The sequence below is a fragment of the Protopterus annectens genome, chromosome 13.part0, assembly GCF_019279795.1.
Source record: "Protopterus annectens isolate FY-2018-M chromosome 13.part0, PAN1.0, whole genome shotgun sequence".
Classification (NCBI taxonomy): Eukaryota; Metazoa; Chordata; order Ceratodontiformes; family Protopteridae; genus Protopterus; species Protopterus annectens.
Genome location: NC_056747.1, coordinates 122,576,984 through 122,596,301, shown reverse-complemented (window position 1 = coordinate 122,596,301; position 19,318 = coordinate 122,576,984).

Here is a 19,318-nt window from a genome sequence, read left to right as displayed (position 1 = left end):
AGCAATTATTTGACCATGTCAGCAGCAAATCTAATAGCATCTTTCTGTGAACTTGTAGAAAACTGTATAAAAACTGTAGGCTGAACTATGGAAAATCAGACAAACCTTGTACTTACATGCTTTGTCTCCTTCCTGCAAGTAATAAAGGGTGCCTTGCTTGAAACTAACGTGCATTGATCTTTGTGTTTTCCTTTACAGATCCCTCTCTTCACCTCGGATCAGACGGCCAGGTGGCTGAAACCGTACGGGGAAGAAACCAAATCGGTTCTTCTTATATGTAAAGTCCTCCAACTGAATTGTCTTCAAAAGAGGCCAGCCACTTTCTGATCTGTGACTGAAGGACAGGTTTTCCGCGAATCGGTGATCAATCACATGGGCTCAGGTAAGGTGAATCTACTTTTTTTCTGTTTTAGGATCAGGGACTAGATGTGTATTGTTTTTTGTCAGATTGTATTTTTCTTACAGTCAGGGATAAGAAAGGTACCGTCTTGTCATAGATCAGGAGAAACAGAATAAGTAGACTTTAGGTAGTCATTCTGAAGAGACTATAACAAAAACCATGATACACGTAAAAACTCCAGAATCAAGGTGAAGTTATGTAACAATCAAAAGTAAGGGAAAATGGGTAATGACTGTGCAAAAATACCCAGAGACCCACCGTTAACGGAAGATGCAAAATATATGCAGTCACAGTGCACAGACAATGTCAGATGCTTTTCAAAATGGGTTATTAAATATGAATTTGACGGAAAATTGGAAAAATCCTCACTCATCAAACTTATTAAACAACTTAAAACTGATTCTAAAGGTCAGGTAAAAAAGCAACGACAGTTAGGAATTCCCCAGGCACACAGGTGGCTGGAGGAAGTAAACCGTAGGGACCAAAAGAACAAGGATTCAAAAACAATGTTTTTAGATAGGGAGGATAACAACCTAGTAATAGCAACAGCATCTCAGCCTCCCCCTCCCTTCCCAGAATATGGAGAGAGTAGACAGGTAGATCCAACTCCGCTATATCCTGTGGTCACTGAGGATAGGGACACTATAAAACTAGCTAAAATAAGGGATCCCATTGGAACTAGGTCCCGAACAAAAGCAGGTAATCCAGAGTCATGGCAGAAATTTAAAGAGACACAACCAGCGGGAGAAGAAGAAGAGGAAATATGTCCACTCATAGAAGTACCGAACCCTCAGGCTGGGCAGGATAATCAGGATCCAACCATCTTAGTATACAGACCCTGGACTCTGGAAGATATCCGGAAAGCTACAGAAGGGATTCCTCATCCGAAAATTAATTTTAGAAAATTCTCAGACGATTTACAAGGAATGAGGCTAAGTTATCATTTAAACGGGGAAGAAATAGAAAGGTAGTTCGACAAATTGTAGGGCCAGACTGGTACATGATTTTTGGCAATTGAAATCCTCATGATGATGAACAAAAACCCCTTCCTCATAGCAGTGCAAATTTAGAAGCTAGAGTAAAAGGACTTACAGACCGCATCTCTGAAAAATGGAAACCTAGGGCAGACTGGACGTGCATTAATCAATGCATCCAACAGGAGGGTGAGACAGTTGACCAATATTTCGCTAGGCTACTGGAATATTTTAATAACCACTGTGGGATGCAGATCCCAGAAGACCAAAAACAAGATTCCCCATATGAACAGCAGTTGAAAAATGCATTTTCGAAAGGTAGTAGTGCACCTATAAGCAGTTTTATTACAAAACATATGGTTGATCATCAAACTGGCAGGCTACAATCACTACTCGAATATGCTAGGCATGCTGAAAGGCATTTCAATAGCAAAAAAAGGCTCAAGTATTTTCTGTAGAGGACAGAGCGAAGTTTATGTAGTACACCCCGGAAAGAAGGGCAGGAAAAATGCACAGGGAGATGGGCAGTCTGATCAACGATCAGAAGATTTTGGAGGACGTAAGAAAAGGGGTGAATGTTTCAAATGTGGTAAAAAAGGACATTTGACAAGGGATTGCAAGAAAAATAAGAAAGCAACTACGGAAGACAAGGAAGGTGAAGACTGACTATATGATAGTCAGGAATCATTAGAAGGGGCTAGTGCAGAAAGGACAAATGAGAATGTGAAAAGGGAAATAGAGAAATACAGGGAATTGATGACGGTGAAGTACTAGACTTGGCTTTATTGAGCTTGGAGCTCTACTTGGCAGATACTAAACCAGAAGTTATACTTTCGGTGGAAGGTAAGGAAGTCAAATTTTTGTGCGACTCAGGGCATCACGAACCCTGATACACCCCTCCAAATTGCCAGAAAACACAGAATCATCCGACTACATATTAGTCAAAGCAGCTAGTGGACAGCTATATCGGTGTATTAAGTAAGTGTATTAGTGTATTAAGGGTTAAAAGGAGTTAATACATTTATTCTGCTTATTCTGTGTGAAAATATGCAGCTGCTAGAAGCTCTGAAGAGAAATGATTCTGCTTATTCTGTGTGAAAATATGCAGCTGCTAGAAGCTCTGAAGAGAGAACAATGGATGCCTGTAAATCCACCATGGTCAGCAGAAAGTGTATTGAGGCCAGGACTGTACCTTGAATGTATCATATCAGAACTAGAGAAAGAATTGTGAGAAACTTAGGGAAGCTGAAACAAACTCAAGGCCAGGTCGTTTTTCCTCAAAAAACATGTTTTTGCAAGACCGCAACTATTTGGCCATGTCAGCAACAAATCTAATAATAGCATCTTTCTGTGAACTTGTATAAAACTGTATAAAAACTGTTGAACTATGTACCTACATGCTTTGTCTCCTTGCTGCAAGTAATAAAGGGTGCCTTTCTTGAACCTAACGTGCATTGATCTTTGTGTTTTCCTTTACAGCAGCACTATTTATTTATTTATTTATTTTATTTTACATTTGTTGACCGGGCTAGTCCAACTGGATATATGTCCATTTTCAGTAGAGGCCCGGGAAGCAAAGCTCCAAGACAGATCCATTATACCCAATAAGTATAAGGTTACAAATTCAAAACAGTGTTTGTAAGGTTACAATCAAGTTAACATAGCAGAAGATACATGTAAGGTTACAATCAAGTTAACATGGCAGAAGATACAAAACATTTTACAGTATATTGCAAAGCAATATTTACAATAATATAGAACAAGATATTCACATGAGGTAGATTGAACTTTTTCAGGTTTACAATTCTTGAGAATGGTTGCATAAGAGTATTTACAACATATTGAATAAGATATCCATGTGAGGTAGATCATAACTGTATGCGGGTTTGCTATTCTTGTAATGTTTACAGTAAAGAGCATTAAATTATAGTTAGAGTGGAGTTAGGAGATATTTAGTGACAGAGGTAGTGGGTTAGTCAGGGTTAGTGTAAGGTCATAGCCAGTGTATTCTAAGGTACATTTTGAGTTTTTGTTTGAAGTGGGGTAGGGAAGGAAGTGAAGTAAGATCACTAGGTAGAAGATTCCAGTATTTCCCAGTTGTGTTTGAGAAAAGAGAGTTACCTGCCATGTTGTTAGACTTACTAATACTAAGTAGAAGTTTGTTAGCAGAGCGTAAGGTATTAAGATTTTTATAAGGAGTAATGAGGTTTGAGAGTATAGGAGTGTTGTTAGGCTGGTTGAGGATCTTACGAGCAATGGTAAGTTGGTTAAAATAAAGTTGATTTTGCAGTTCAAGCCATCCTAGTTGTTTTAGATTCTGACAGTGATGAGTTCTAAAGGGATTACCAGCAGCAAATCTGTAAGATGTAGTTAGTTTAAGAAGATTCTTCTTGGATAGGCTGGTGTAAATTGGTGAGGCATAGAGAAGTGTTGAGATTAGATGAGAGTGGGCAATAGTAGTTCTGGCTGTTGGAGTGAGAAAATATCTGATCCTGTATAGGGAAGCCCATTTTTCTGTTGACTGTTTTTATAGTGTTATTAATATGGTTATCAAAGCTGAAGTAATTGTCTATAGTAACTCCTAAGAGTATGGTGATAGAATCAGGGGATATGAGGGTGCCATTGTTAGAAATAACAGAGAAATATAAAGGCATGGATTTACTGGTAGGAGTAAAGAGAAGGAGCTTTGTTTTTTTGGGATTCAAGAGGAGGCAACATTTTAAGAACCAAGTCTCTACTACGTTAAATATTTTCTGAGTTAGGGATTGTAGTTCAGATGAAGATTCACCTGCACAGATTAAAATTGAATCATCTGCATACTGTATGCAGGTTGCCTGAGGAATAGCTAGGTAGAGATAATTGATAAATATTGAGAATAAGAGAGGGGCCCTAGAATGGGGCCCTAGAATGGAGCCCTGAGGGACACCAAGTGAGACTGGAAGGTGGGATGATAGTTTATTCTCCCAGAGCATAGCCTATTGCTGAGGTAAGAAGTAAACCATTGTACAGCCATAGTATCAAGAGAGAGGGATTTCAGAATATTTATAAGTAGAGAGTGGTTTACCATATTAAATGCTTTTTAGAGATCAATAAATAGAGAGGAAGAGAGAACATTGCTATTGCAGTTTTTGTTTATGGTATCAGTAAAAGATAAGAGGGCAGTAGTAGTACTGTGGAATGGCCTAAAGCCATGTTGGCTTTCAGCTAGTATGTTATGTTGAATTAAATGGTTTAGAAGCTGATGGTGAATAAATTTTTGCTAAGGGGGATAGTAGGGCTATAGGTCGATAGTTAGAATATTCATTTGAGTTGCCACCTTTGTGTAGGGGGATAATATGTGAGATTTTCCAAATGTCAGGGATGCTTCCCTCGTTAGTAGTTCTATTAATCAGGATGGATATCGGGTAAGCTACTTAAGCTGCTTTTTGCAGGTATTCGGCTGGGATCTGGTCAGCAGAAGGAGTACAAGGCTTAAGTTTTAGAATGAGTTTATAGATAAAATTTGTTGAGGTGGGTATAAATTGGAAGGTAGGAAGAGAGCTGGGAGAAGAGTTAAGAAGACTAGATCTATCAGGAGCTAGTTGACTGGCTAGAGATTGGATTGCCTCTGTGAAGAAGGAATTGAAAGCATTGGCAGTTTGGATAGGAGTCTCATGTGTTGCCCCTGTTGGGGTTGGTGTTCTGGAGTGACCTGGATAAAGGAGTCTATTGATACTTGCCCAGAATCTTTGAGGGTTGTTTTGGTTTGTTTGCTGCATTTTACAGTAAAAGTTGTTTTTGTCAGAGAGAATTTATTTTTTTGTCATGTTTCTCATATGTCTAAAGATTTGTTGATCTGATGTATTTTTGGTAGTTTGCCACATAGACCAGGCTTTATTTCTGAGGAGGAATCTTTTTCTTGGTTTCATTTGTAAGCCAGGGGGCAGGATTGGACCTAATTCTGATAGTACATTTAGGTGCATGCTGGTCTAGGATTTCTAAGAACTTAGAGTTGAAGTATTTGACAGCCTGTTCAAGTGGGAGGGTTTTTAATTGAGACCAATCACAGGCACTGAGTTCACTCTGGAAAAGGTGTTGGTTAAATTGCTTGTTGGACCGTATAGTCCTATATGAGGTTAGGTGAGAGGTATTAAACTTTTGCCTGATTATATAAGTCAAGGAATGGTCACTTACATCATCAGGGAGGATACCAACTGTGTAATTTTGGTGGTAGTTATTAATAAGGATCCAATCCAAAGTGCTCTTTTTTTGTTTGGTTTGTTTATTCTTGTTGGGAAGGTAATGGTCTGAGAGAAGCCTTGAAGGTTAATATGAGAGGTAAGATGTTCAGTATTGATGTTCTTCCAATCTATATTAAAGTCTCCTAGGATTATAGTTTCTTGTGGGAAGGATGTTGAGACCCAGCTAAGAATATCCTGTAGTATACTGATATTGTTTTCCAGGAGGTAGATTGATACAAAAGATATATAAGGATTTACTAGAGTTAAGCTGTAATTTGGAAATAAGGACTTCAGCATGGTTGTCTTTTGGTGGGTTATAGGGTATAGAGGAGACTTGTAGCCCATCTTTAAAAAAAAGTGCTATGCCCCCTCTCTTTCTTTTTATACGGTCAAGTCTCAATATGTTATAACCTGGTGGGATAATTTCATTATCACGTGTTTTAGGTTTTAGCCAAGTCTCTTGTCAAACATAAAATATCAAAAGAGTGTACATCAAGGAGAGCATGAAGATGGGGAACTTTGTTATTCACACTTTGGATATTGACATGTACAATGAGGAGAGAGTTGTGGTGTTTGTTGGGATGAGGGGAATAGAGGGATTGTTGGTGAGATGTCCAGTGGATAGGACATTATGTGGGCCAGGATTAGGATGTATGTCTCCATCCTGTAAGGAATGCTTTTTTAGTGAAAGCAAAAGATAATGTAGGTTACTAATTTGGTATCAGAATTTCTTTGTTGTTAGGTTATTGTATTTAATGTGGACAAGTCTGTGGTATTTAGCTAGTATATATCTAGGTGTGGATGTAATAGTGATATTATTATGGGTGAATGTGAAAGTATGTAGGACTGTGTTTTCGTGGATGGTTACATTGAGAAATATTTGGGTGTTCATAGGAGATTATCAGATATGCTGAGGTTAGTACAGATATGAGTGTGGCACAGAGTAGTAGTTTAGTTAGGGATGAGGTAGTTTTGGTAGACATGATGGTAGAATTGGTAAGGAAATGTTGTTGTGTCTTTCGGCTTTTCCCGGTTAGGGGTGGAACTCCGGTCTGCTAATGATTGGCAGTTGATTTTTACATACTGAGTTGCCAGCCCTAACGCACAACCTTCAACAAAGGCACGCCCATTCACGCATGTCTCCATGCAGAAGACCCTCTAGCTGAGAGTCGAACCGGTCAGCGTCTTACTGTGAGGCGACAACGCTACCGCAGCACCACCATATTAGGTAGTTAGCAAAGGTGTAGGATAGGAGGAGAGGTAAAGTTTGAGTTAAGATTGTAATTAATTAGGGTTAGAGAATGGTTAAGTGAAAGATGGTGTGGCTCAATTATCTAGGATGGTGGTACCATCTGATTGGTTGTGTGTAGGAGGGTGTGGTTTTAGAAGTATAAGTTTTGGGTTACTGGGGATGGGTGGGATTTGGGGGTAGGGGAGCGGAGTGAGCCCGCAGGGCGAACGGAGTGGGTAGAGACAAGAGAAGGAAGAAGCATATGAGGAACAATCAGAGAAAAAGTGCTTTGAAGGAAGGTAAGTAATGTAGGTACAAAGAGAGGTAGGCAGAGTGGTGGGAGGGATGGTAGGAGAAAGGTGCTAAGGTAGTAATAAAACTTAGTGAACTGAAGAGAAGCAAAGTACTGGACAAGGAATTCTGAGAGGAATATGCTATAAGGTAGAGGGATTGGTAGAGCTGGGTAAGGGTGCCACCTAGTGGACAAAGTCAGTAATTACAGAGGTAGATTATAAGTGGGGGAAGTCTGGTCAAGGGAAGGCGGGAAAGGATATAAATGGAATCTATTTCAAAAAATGTTGTGGGGAAAAATACAAACTACAAGGAATGGCTGCTGGCAGTCCTGGCTTAGAAGCAACCTTTAAACCACCTACAAGTAATTAGTACTGCTTTATACATTTCTGAAAATGTAAGAAAATAACATACTTTCTTGCTTCTCTTAATACTATTAGGGAACAAGGGTAGAAGGCACTGAGATGAAGCAGCCGGTAGGAGAGGGTCCTTAGTCTTCAGGCAAAAGGAGTCAAGTATCCAATGCAGGAAATATAGAGATTAGAGAGCTAGGTACTTGTTGATATGGAATCAAAGGAAATATAAATAGGTAAAGGAGAAAAAAATGACTTTAGTACAGCAATAGTAAGCAACATTTGCCAAGCAGATAATTGCACATTTCCTAACAATACTATGACTGTAAACCACAATATAGGTTAATAATCTTTGCAAATCTTAGCAGGTGGGAAGGTAAACTTCAGACATTTTATAAAAACTGAAAAACTAGCAGTAAGAGACAAGCAGAAATTAAAATAGCCTACTACAAAAGGTCTCTAAAGGCAGTTATATTCTATCAGTAATGAAAGCAGTTAGTCAATCAAGACAGTAGACAATATATGTTAAGTCTATCAAGCATACAGAGACATTGAGTATACAGGTATGCTATATGATCCCTTAACTACTATAGATAAATAAGTTTAAACTCTAAACCACAACAAGGTCATCTGGCACCCCACAAATCCTCAAACAGGAGCAAAAAAATAAAAGGGTCTTGTTAAAGCTGAAGACCATGACCTCAAATGCAACATTCCTTTTTTAAGTATCAGTATCCTCGCAATTTCATAAAACAGTGACGGTAACACTCTCACATGACTGGCACCTACTAATCATGCCCTATTAACAGTTTATGCCTGGAGCAGACACACCCTTCACTTGTCCCTAGTTTGCGCTATTTAATAGGTACACTTAAAAGTCACAGCCAGTCAGAAAATTAAGCCATGTAGCAATCATAACACCAGCAAATTTCTTATCACAAGGGAAAAACACCAAAACCTGTCCCAAATTAAGAAAACTATAGCAAAATAAACAGTATGACCAGACTACAGGTAAATGCACTTTAAAAGCACACAGATGGAAATGGATTAAATAAAAACTCACACTTCCTTGTTGTCTTTGCAACTAGTAGTAAGGTCAGACTGGTTAAAACTGCTCAGTCCAGCAGCAGTGATTAACAGTGATTAGTAAGGAAATGCAGCACAAGCCATGCACCAAGTAAGCTGTGTACGTGTGTGTGAATGTGCAAGACTGTGTACATATGTGTACGTGTATGTGTGTGTGTGTGTGTGTGAGAATGTGCATGTGCAAGACTGTGTACATATGCTCAGGTGCATATGTATGTGTGTGTGCTCGCGCACGTACGTGTGTGTGTGTGTGTGTGTGTGTGTGTGTGTTCACGCGCAAGAATGTGTACATATGTGCAGGTGTGTGTGTGTGTGCACATATGTGCAGGTGCATATGTATGTGTGTGTGTCTGTGTGTGTGTGTATGTATATGTACAGAAATAAGCATTGGCAGTGACCCCCTTATTCCTGTTTTGTACATGGGTTTGGGGTGTCAGTCTCAGAAACCATCACCTAGAGCCAATGATCACATTGTCAGGGGGCTAGCCCTGCTGTAGTCATTCTTTTGGACCACAGAGATGTGCACTCACACCTACAGCCATTTTATATCTGTCTGTCTGTCTATGTATTATATGACTTCCGAACTATATGCTGAATCAGACATTAGCTATAAAGAAACAATCATCAGCCAGGTAAAGAAAGAAATCCCCATATGGTATACTTATCTGTCCTTGGAAGTATGCCAAAGGTAGATTACAAGATGCTTTTAAACTGCATATGGCCAACACAAACCGCAATGCAAGAAAGTTTGAAAGATGGCCCCAGCTGATGCCCTTTTATAAGATCAACATCTCCACATAAGAAAGAGAGCATTGGTGAGAGCAACAGGGGAAAGCAGAGCTCTGGATACATTTGCCAGCTGTGGGCTACCTGCAGGCAGGATATTCCAAAACTGAGGAGTGCAGCAGTGAATTTACTCAAACATCTACATTTATGGTAAGTTTCTAACAAAACTGCATGTACTCAGCCTTAGCTGATACATGAACACACTAATTCAACTAAATAAGAAATTTAAGGCGGAAGAGCTTCTTAAATTTTCATACAGCAATAATGTAAACCAAATGCTAAAAAGCATTTTAGTAATATTGGTTCAAATTCAAGGCCATATCCCTCTATGCCACTGGAGAGGCATGTGAGGGAGCATATGAGGTCTCTACATAGCCCAGAGCAGAGACCCACCACCATGCTGGGTATCTCTGATAGAGCCATGTTCCCTGAGGTACAGGGGCCATAGACTGTACCCACATTGAAAGAAAGGCCCCATTTGGTGAACTGGGAAGGAGAGGTACATGAATTGCAAAGGGTATCACTCCATTAATGGCCATGTGGTCTGTAATACACAAGGTATCATCTACAATGTGTTTGTAGGTCACCAGGCAGTTATCACAGCTCCCACAAGGGCATCAGTCCATTAATGGCCATGTGGTCTGTAATACAGAAGGTATCATCTACAATGTGTTTGTAGGTCACCAGGCAGTTATCACAGCTCCCACATATGGCACACAAAAGACATAGACCAATGTTTTTGAGGGGTGCCTTTTGACTGGGGCATCTTGTTGATGATGGTTGAGTATATCTCAGAAGCCCGACTCATGACACTCATAAGAAATCCATAAAATCCAACAGAACATTGTACAACTGGGCACAACTGCTAACTATAAACATTACTGAGTGTGTGTTTGGGCTGGTGAAGGCATCCGACTTACTGCATTTTGTTTTGTTTTACAGTGTCAGAGCTGTGTTTGATTGTTGGATATTGGTGAAGGCAGGTTTTTGCTGCCTGGAGTCATCCAATGATGCCTTACAGTATAACCCTGCCTCATGTGCAAAAATAGTGTCTGTGTGTGTGCAGTGTTACACAATACTATGCTTATACAATAATAGCAGGGTGGTCACTTGCAGGGCTTATAGTTTCTAGTACAACAGGCAGTAGATGCTGGATCAGATGAGGAGTCAATGTAGCAGCCACACAAGATCATGCCAGATAGAGTTGGACACAGTTGGCTGTACCAGGAATTGCACTGGATGTGCAAGATGCTAGTGTGCTCTGTAATCTTGAGCAATGTCTTCTGGCAGAAGTGCTGGCATGATGATGGCCATGACCACAGGGATTGCTTCTCTTTGAAGTAAATACCTCTACAATAGATGTTACTGTGGAAGCAGGATCTCGATCATCCATAGCCATGTTGACTAACATCTGTGGATGTAGCAGATAACCCACTAAATGGGTAGCCCCTCACTCCTAGCAAGTGAGCCAGAGAAGATATTACACATTCCAGTGTGTGATTCAGTTCATCCAAGGCATCACATACATTGGGCATACACTCCTGTAAGTCATAGTGTACACCTTGAATCACCCTTGCTCTTTCTGCTATGAATGCAGTGGTACAAGCATGTGTCTCCATGATGGCCCTGCAAATATATTGTGTTGAGTTGTTGGCACTGAAATACTGACCTCAGCGGATGGTGGTAGCCATATCATCATTACCAACCCCCCTGTGTGGGCCTCCCTGTTCTTGTGTGCTAGGGGTAGATTCAAACATCTGTCTACTGGGGACCAGCACAATTCCATTTTTTACAGTGTTCCCATTGACCTGTTCACTCTGTGATTTTTGGGTAACGTAATTGTCCACGGCATATTGACTGTCTGTGGTATGAGTAGGGGATGGAGTTGTCACACTCTGTGCCCAAAACTCACACTGTATTCCTTGACTGTGACATCTCATCTTTACCACTGTTTTCAGAGGATGCAGATCCTCCACCATTAGGCAAGGTCAGTTCCACAGTGAATACACTAAAGCACAAAATATGTAGTGTAAGTAAGGCCCAGCATCAGAAGTATACATGCTAGTGAGTTTTTGCAAATAGCAGCATGATAAAACGTAATACTTTTCTATGCACTCCTTGTACAGATGGCTATTTTTATTGAACCCCTGCTGAACTTGTATACCAAAAGTGAAACATAATTAATAAGTTTTATACCTCATAAATTATACAGAGGACTTATAGGAGCTGATACACAGAAATAGGCCTACATACCAGGAGCAAATGCAGTGAATTATCTCTGAAGCCTGTCTAGCTCTGCCTGAACATCAGATAATACATTATGGGACTATAAGGAATTGCCAGTGTCTTTCAGAGAGGCCACAAACTCCTCTGCCTTCATGAAAGGTGTTACTCTCAATGCCCCCCACCCCACCTTTTGCCCTACATTCTTTTGCCAGGAGTTCTGCCCTTTGTCAGACATATTTTATCATCTCAGTGCTCCTTTGATGCACCATACTGTAAGTGCAATACAACCACATTATCATTGCTTACAATGTTTGTCCAGGTGTGGTCACAGTAGGATTGGTCAGCTGCATTCAGGTCAAAGAGCTATTGACCATGGAGGACCATCTCAGTCTCAGAATCAGACAACCTGGTGCTCCATTTGGATGCATTACTGTGCTTTTGTTTGGACTATATTTAGGGATTGCTTTTTTGGCATGGATAACAGCAGAATCAACAGCCTTGTTCCTATGTGGTCTTTACAAATCCTAACACTAACAGCAAACCCTTGCTCATATATCATGCCGGTTTAGTGCCTCACAGTTATATATCTGTATCCACAATTTTTAAGTAAGGTCAGGCCCACAGGTTTAATGAGCAGATGTCCCCCACAAAATAACCACAGAAATACAACTGACCAAGGACACATGACTATTCCTATTATTGTTACAAATATTTTGGTTTATGACATATGTTAAAGGGTGTAGCAAGGCATACTCATACTCGACTAAGTACAATTTTATATACAGAAACAATAGCGTTTTAAAGCCATAGTATGCCCATAATTGCTTAACATAATGCTTTCAATAAGAGTTTGAAAAAAATATCTTATTTAGTAGATTTAGAGGGAATGTGATCCAAACACGAGTTAATTGTGTGTGTGTGTGTGTGTGGGGGGCTCTGACAGATGGTTTCGAGGGCTGCAATAAGAGCTCACAAGTGCAAAATTATATTCTCTGGCTACACCCCTACAAATGTGTAATGTATACAGCACTAAAATTGTATTGAGCAATGCTGTGACTATGAGCTCAGGGGGTGTTACCATCCAGCTTGGTTATCCTGCTGACCAGGAATTGCTGCATCCCTGAAATACTCCTCTCAATGTACCTTGTACAACACATTTGACAGTAGTAATGATCTTACATCCCTTAACATTAACAGCTTGAGTAGTCAGTTAAAAGCATCTATCATACAAATAGCACTTACCTTATACAGGGTGACATGTTTTTGCTGAAAGTTTTTCTTTCAAAGTCACGTACTGTAGGAATCAAATTCTAAGCTCCAGAGGTTTCTTCCATACTGCAGTGAGGGTCTCTGCTTCTGGTCATGCTTAAATCACCAAAACTTAGGTTCACCAGGTTGGATGCGAATGTGATGGTCCCCACCATTGGCAACCAATATGTGACGTCCCCACACTGGGCAGTAATCAAGGAGCCTGAATCCTCACCACTGACACTGGAGAGGGACGTTCACTTGGAATACAAATAGATACACTCGGTATTTCCAGATGCGGACTTCTCTGCATCAAGCACAATTTCCCTTAAGAGCACACGGGGAACACACACAGCCCAGGGTCTGGATTCCTCTGTATCTTTCACTGCCCAGGTCCCCAGTAAGGCTCCCCACTGGTACAGCGGTAGGGTTAGGTCCTCAGCCAACTGTCCAAATCAAATCCTCCAGCCCTCCCTCTGTGAAACCAGTGCTTTGTGTCTCTGCTCCAAGTAGGTGACACACACTCATACACACGTGGGAAAGGCTGGCACAGATTACCCACTCTAACAAATTTGCCTAGACTATAAGGTAGATTCACTGCCACCAGTCAGTTACTATAAGGCTCTTAAAAGGGTATCTAGTTATGCTGAGTGAAGTTAATATTAATACAAATGGTAATGTTGACCAAACAAAAAAAACAAGAACCAAGCACCAAGCCCTGTTCAAATGAACCAGAAAAGCAACTTCTCACAGCACCAAAGTAAAACAAGTTCTATTTTATTTTATTAATAAAATATAACTTGTTTTACTTTGGTGCTGTGAGAAGTTGCTTTGCTGGTTCATTTAAACAATGTTGACCAAACAGCTAGGCTTTCAAGAGTAGCCAGAGTTATCACCATATAAATATATGCAAATACTCTCAAAGCTTAAGTATTTTCTAAAAAGGACCATCCACAGTGAAAAGTTTAAATATATTTAATAATAAAAGAACATGAAAATACTAAGTATATATTTACAGCAAACCACAGAGCTCAAGCCACAGGGGTCCAGGGAAGTAAATATTGTGGGAAGAAATAGCCAGGGAATTATCGCTAGGCTTGTATAGGCCCTAGTGCTGACAGCCTAGTACTAACCTATGAATATTGAAAATAACATTGATGAACAGACTCAGACAACTAAAGAAAAACATCTAAACTAAGCTTCACTATATGTTCCTGACTGAATCTAGGAGAATTACTATTCGCTGCTTACTTAATAGAGCAAGGCAGATGATGTGGTGAATGGTCCTTCTTGTTGTCAGGCCCAAGACAGAAGACAGAATAATGAACGCTGAGATCAATCTCTCATATAAAATATCATCTCTAGGTTGGCTACCAGATGACATCACATCCAGTCATCTAACTCTTGTCCCCACATTCCCCTCTTTGAAGTTGAGACAGGAATTTAGCATAAACTTGCTACAATACACTCTAAATGTTTATGGCAGTGCCCTTGAGCCATGAAACAATTACAGTACTCCCCCTCCTCTTTACAGATGTTATTAAACAACAGCTTCTTCCAGACCTTATGTCTCTGGTCCTATTCATCACTGTGGGACAACATTTTAATCGTTTAACAACTTATTTACATTTCCTTTATTTTCTTAAAGTAAGCTAGCTTGTTAATCCCTTCTCTTCCAGTGTTATTGGTTACAGTATATACATTTAATCAATTACTACCTGCATGTATATTTCCTTCCTGTCCAGCAGGATCCACTGTTGATAACATTTTTTTTTAACACTAAGAACTTTACAAATACATTTTGATATTCAAATGCCATGCAGTTCTAATACATTTGTAACACATCAGTTTGATATTCAAAGGATATAATTCTTTACAAAACTCCAGCTGGCACTTGCCCATATCACCAGTTTTTCATTGTATTTTAATCATGCTAATTAGGGTTCAGATAATTATTCTTTTTGCATCACTCAGTTTGGGCAACCAGAAAAACTATTAAACTTTGTGCAGACTTTTTGTCAATATTGTTCACATCTCTAGGTCCATACAGGCAGCACTGCACATGCACTGTCCATGCTATGCTTTTTTTGGGGGGGAGGGGGGTGGATGGCAATTCCATATTTTGCCATGTGTACAAAGATTTCCTGTAGTGCCTGCTTACTTCAAATCATACACAGACTGAAAAACTGCCATGTTTCACACCTTAAAATGCTGTTATGATCCATGGTAATACAGTAGCAATATTTTCTGAGTCTGCCATGCATTGCACACACGAGATGCTCATCTGTGCAAAACAAATGGTACCTGTGAGACTGATTTGGTTCTATACATTAACCACCTTGTTAAATTCACAACTGTTTTTTGATCAAACTACTATATTATGTTTAACTGTATCATTCTTATCTTCGTAACAGCTTCAGTTTTTCATTGTATTTTAATCATGCCTGTTTTACTGGGGTGCCCCACTCCCCATCACTGTCCTCTCTCTTACATATATTTTACTTTGTTTACTCTCTGTTTCTATCCATTTCATTTACTATCATATTAATCAGCACAACAACCTGCACCCAAACCACTAGCAGGTCTTGATGGCCCTCGCAGGTGACAGCAAAAGCACCACTATTGAAATTGGTTATCACATCTGGGTCCCACCTCCTATCCATCCTGCAACACCTGTTTGAGTAGTCCTGCATCATATGCTGGCACAACTATACCCACTGGTAGCACTGCAAGTGGAGGTGATGCCTATGTCACACATCATAAGCTGGCAGACATGGGGGATGTTATATACAGGAGGTTGGATGCTTGATTCGTTTACATGGAGAACATTCTCTGGTGCCTTATAAGTCCCATCCCTTTCCAGCACTGGCTCCACCATTTGACACAGGACCCAGTGGTGATGGTACCCAGAGTGGTGAGCAATCTCCCACTGGGTCTCATCTCTCAGAGACTGCAGCTGTGGACACCCCATCCTATCCACACCCTAGTCTTCTCCTTCCTTTTGTGGCCCTGTCCATCCTTGTTGGTTGTTCAGTCCTTTCCACACCATTGTTTTCCCTCTGTTTGTCTAATGCCTCGTTCACCAATACGTTTCCCCTCCCTCATTGTGTTATGATGCACCCTGTCAGTCATTTCTGTCTTCTACTGCTACCGAACCTAACCCTCTTACTTCACTTCCTTCCTTCAACACCTGATAAGCCACTCTCGGAGGATCAACATATTGACCAGACATGTGACTTTTTTTTTTTATCTCCCATGGTGACCTATGTGGATGCACTTCTGAGGCAGGACTTACAGTCTTGCATCCACAGACCCTTCTTTTTGTAAATATAAAGTGTGCATCGGTCACACCTCCATCCTTTCAATTCCTTATTTGCTCACCTGCTGTTCTATGCTTCTTGCTTCCCCTTTGCATTTCTTGCCTATATTCCAATTTCCAACCTTTAATCTGGTCAAAAAATAAACACACCTTACAGAAGCCCATACAGATGTAGGGCTTCCAAATTACTTCTCTTTTGTGATTGTACTTTGTTCTGTGGGTCGCAAAAAGCAGCACTGATGTCCAGGTATAACCAATGAGGAATGGCACTGTTCGTTGTATAGCAATAATTAAGTCCTATCACTGTCATCTATTACATACTGCATATATGCCTCTTCTACCATCAGGTAAGCAAATTAGATGGGTGCCATTGCATAGCAGCAATGTGCTTTGTAGAGTTAAACTGAAGAGGGTGGGTTAAGGGTTCAGAACCGCTCAGGGGCAAATTTTTTTGTGACTTTTATGCTTCCAGTCTGTAAATGTTTAACAGTCACCTGCTATGTACTTCACTGACACCTTCAATATCACTGCTTCTGTGGCCCCTTTTGTAAATGAGGGGCTTTTTAGAATGAAAATAGAGGTCTGAGGGATCAGTGTCCTTTATGGTTGAATGCTTTTGCAATTCCTGTCTGCAAATATGCAACAATCACTTGTTATGTATTTTACTGACGCCCTCATTGGATCTGCTTCCGTGACTTAGATTGTAAATGAAGGGCTTGTATCATGAAAATGAAGATGGTTGTGGGTTTTGTATCACTCAGGGTTGTATGAGTGATGTTGTTATGACATTTGCATTATAGTGTAGGTGCAGTGATCAGACTCTGCTGATGCCATAACATTTTGGTTGATATTTTTTGTTACTTTCTATATCCATACAATCACTTCTGTTTTTTAACCTTATTAAACTTCCATTACTTAAAAATTGATATTTGCATGCATGTGTGTTTTTATCGGTCTCATACCAGATTCTCCACTGACTTCCACATCCTGATTGTGTCACCACCACCCTTTCTAGTCTTGTCTATGTTATCTGTTTGTTTCTCTGACCCTTCTACTTCCTCTACCCTCCTAACGTAATCATACCTCCCTTATTATCTTCCACAAGTATTTTCTCTGCATTTATGCATCCATGGGTTAAAAGAACAGATCAGCACACAAGCCTTATGGCCAGCTATGTGCACAGGCTCATGCAGAGTACCGTCAAGGCTCATGTTCAATGAATGACCGCTACTGCTGCTGCTCATACTTCCTTGCAGCTGCAATTTAGTCCAGCACAATCATCCTGTAGGTCCTTGATGCAGCTGTAATTACTCATTGCACATGTTGCTGTGGCAGCATCTGCACCTAATCAGCCACTGAAGAGCTGTGGCAGCATCCACACCTAATCAGCCACTGAAGAGCTACTCATTGTATATGCTGCTGTTGCAGCATCCACACCTAATGAGCCACTGAGGAGCTACTCATTGCACATGCTGCTGTGGTAGCATCCGCACGTAATGAGCCACTGAGGAGTACACAACGCACATACTGCTGTGGTAGCATCCACATGTAATGAGCCACTGAAGAACTACTCATCACACATGTTGCTGTGGTGGCATCCACACCTAATGAGCCACTGAGGAGCTACTCATCGCACATATTGCTGTGGCAGCATCCACACCTAATGAGCGACTGAGGAGCTACTCATCACATATGCTGCTGTGGCAGCATCCACACCTGAGCCACTGAGGAACTACTCATCGCACAGGTTGTTGTGGCAGCGTCCACACCTAATGAGCATTGTGGCTGATAGAATACACATAGTAAACAGTGTTGGGTTAGCCATGATCATGAGCGTGACATTTCTGAATTCTAGGGCTAGACTACAGAGAAAGGGCTTTTGTTTACCCTTTCTCTAAGATGTAGCACATTTTCTTGTTTACATCCAACTTCTTCACAGAGTTTTCACACCTCCACCCACTAATATTTTTTTCTGTTTTCCTTTAGACGTCAGGAACCTTTGCATAATCTACATTTCCTCCCTGAACTAGATGTCCCAACTTATACTTGTGGGTTGGAACCATTACATGCTGACCTCTTGAAAGCAGATACTATAGACGTGATAAAGTCAACACAGTGATTGGGTAATAAAGCAAGTATTGTGCAGTGCTCAGTACCTCCTTTGTACATGAACAGGAGAGCTGATAAGGTAAGGGCACCTGTCCTATCAAACTGCTACTAAATATAGTTCCAGCTCTAAGATCCATCTGTGTGGTTTTGTTTTGTATGCTTTACTCTCATCTTACAATTCTGATACTGAATTCATATAGGAACCTAAATACTGTATAAACAATGAATCCAGCAAACATAGTTCCCATGAGCAATGAAATGCTTTATTCGAAATCCATTGGAAAATTTGATTAAGTAAGCATATTCCACCACAAAAAAAGCCACCATACAGCTGTGACTAACATATACCAATTTTGGTGATAACCCCCCCCCCCCCCCGGTCATCATGACATAATACATGAACAATCATATCCAAGTATAAATAATACTAGCGAAACATCAACAATCAAACGTTTAAAGGAAAATTAACATCTAAACTAATATGCATTTAATCTGGGACAAAGCAAAGCTCCAAGAGTGGAAATCCATAATTCCTTCCTATTAGCAAGTGCCTTTTGTAAGCCTAATCTGGTCAAAGACAAAGGTTTAATCCTATAAATGCCTACAAAATGGAATATGGCATTTGGATGGAAGACCTGATGTTTATACAAAGTATTAGAAATACAATAGCATCTAAGGTCACTCAAATTTTCAAAGACTCGTTTTAAGCTGTCTAGTGGTCTTAGCAACATAAAAGACAGAGAAATTGCAAGTCACAAAAATGAATGATCCATTCACTACAACAAGTGATAGTATGCCTGATATCGCTATCAAATGCTATTATATTAGTATTAGACAAAGTAAAAAATCATACTTTTCAAAATGTGTTTACAAGCAGAACAGGAAACTTAGTGGGAACAACCCTTTAAAACATCACCAAATATTGTCATTTATCTCAAATGCAATGAGCTCCAATATTTGTTAATCAACTCTAAATGATGGTGTGTTGGAGCCAAAAGTAGTTACAAAGAATGACTCAATCCATTTTATAGCAGGTTTAGATATATAATGCAATTAAGATTGATCCTTTAAATCA